Consider the following 2303-nt stretch of genomic DNA (forward strand, 5'->3'; position numbering starts at 1 on the left):
TTTCTAGGGAAAATTTTGTTGATTGTAATTCATATGGAATAATGGGTTCTCATTGTTTGCTGACTCTCTGATCACTTGTTATGCTAGGTTGACATGATATCTTTAGAGATTTAACTTAGTAGGATTTAGTAAATCATTAAAGGGTTGAATCCCAAAAATTGTTTGGCAACAGGTTTAGTAAATCCAGTTAAATCCTGTTAAACTATTTTACAACTTCTGATAGGATTTAAAACTCTGTTATGTTTGTTAAAATTTAAGAAAAAAAAGAGTTGAAGATTACAATATTTAAATATATCTAATTATAATTAATCTGTTAATATATCAATTTGTTTCTGTATTATTAATCAATTAAATTAATAAGAATTAACTTTAAAAAAAATAAATTAAAATCACAAACCTATGTTCCCCTTCTCTTTTCTTTCCCTCTCCTGCCCGAAACTTTCCCCTACGTCCCTTTCCCTCTCCGATTTCGCCCAAAGGCGTCGCCTTAGAGACCGAACCTCGTGATACAATCACGATTAGAGCTAGCTGGGAAGGCCAGGATAGGATCGCAACATACAAAGACTACCCCATATTTCTCCTCCTTTTGCCCCACTCCTAGATGAAACCATTGAGGAAGGTGAGATGTTCGTGCGAGTCTTTCTCTTCGTGCGTTTACGGATTTACGAAATCTGTTGAACAAGAGGATTTACTAAATCTGGGATTTATGCACAAAATGAGTGAAATTTGGATTTAGTAAATCTGCGGCTTTATTTTGTCCAAACTAACCTTCAGGCATGATATACCCAAAATCCAGGCTAAATTCTGGTCTAAAGCCATTGCTAGACGGCCCCTTAGGCTTCTAATGTTTTAATGCTGTTGTGCTTCATTGTGTTGCGAGAAATGAGTGTGTTGCGAGAAATGAAGTCATTACTGTTGTCAGAGGGAAGAAAAAACTTATTCTGAATGTGTGTTGTTTGCGGTCAAACAGTTATGGGAAAATTATACATGCATTGTGAGGCTGTTTGTTGCATGTCTCCTGGTCAAATCAAATATGCTGCAAACAAGGTTTTTAAAATTGCAAATACAGTGGGGGGAAAAGAAAAAAAGAAAGAGACTTTGTTAAAAAATAACCATGCTTGTTTTTAAAATTTTCCTGTGTTTTGAATTATGAGGCTGTATGGTTGGATGAAGGAAGTAGTGTAAATTTGAGAAATTTTAGCAAAGTGAAAATTTTGGTAATTGGTTTGTGGATTAGAGAAAAGATGGCAGTCTAGAATAAATTTCTGAGTGATCTGGAATCATCAACTTGATTCTGCAATACAATTGTATTATGATATCAAATTGGATTGGGAATGATTATGAAATTAATGTAGGACTGATGATGTAAAAGGCTATGAAATTAGTATTGTTTGAAACCTAAGGTTTCTTGAGAACTTTGTGTTTCCATGAATGAAATTGAAGAAGCTATTTTACGGCTGCATAAAATTTAGTAGGTTTCTTGAAAACTTTGTGTTTCCACGAATGAAAATGAAGAATCTATTTTACGGCTGCATAAAATGAAGGGGTTCTAGAATTTCTTCTCTCTAGTTGATTTCATGGATGCATGGTTAGGCTTTTTTTCTTGAATGATGAGCGATAGAGAATAATAGAAGATGACACCATGATAGTTGAAATTCATGCAAGATGAGGTTAAGGGAGATAAGATAGTGAATTTCCATGCAAGACATCTTCCTCCACCCCTAATTAGGGCTTCCTATGCAAATTCTAATTCTCCTCCCATTCATGCTCTATCAAATGAGAGGCATTGGAGAGATAGGAAGAAAGGAATGATATTTTACCTAATATCAAGAGTAGTAAGATAGTTTGTGAGTTTAGGATTGATGTTAAATGAATTTTAATTGAACGCCTAATATGACTTAATATGTAGCTATTTATAGGAACTTGAAATTAGTGTGTTCAGATCATGAATCGATTCATAAGTTGTCTAATAAGATATACACCCTATTTTGATAGCTTATTTTCAATTTTCTGAAATAAGCTAACTTATAAAAACACGGTAATTCAGCTATATAAATGTTTCAAACATCTATTTATCATTAAAAAAAAATCATCCTAGAATGTTCGTAGAATCAAAAAACCAAATGAAGAGTGGAATACTAAAGATAGAAAATGATACAGTAGAAATCCTGCATAATTGATGTGGAAGAAGAATGCGAGTTTCAGCATTCAGGACTTCAAGTTGAAAGTCATTACATATGCCTCAAACTCGATTTATTAGTTATCCAATAAAATATACGCTTTATGTTGATAGTTTATTTATG

This window comes from Phalaenopsis equestris, unplaced genomic scaffold (assembly GCF_001263595.1).
Source record: "Phalaenopsis equestris unplaced genomic scaffold, ASM126359v1 Scaffold000002, whole genome shotgun sequence".
NCBI classification, from domain to species: Eukaryota; Viridiplantae; Streptophyta; class Magnoliopsida; order Asparagales; family Orchidaceae; genus Phalaenopsis; species Phalaenopsis equestris.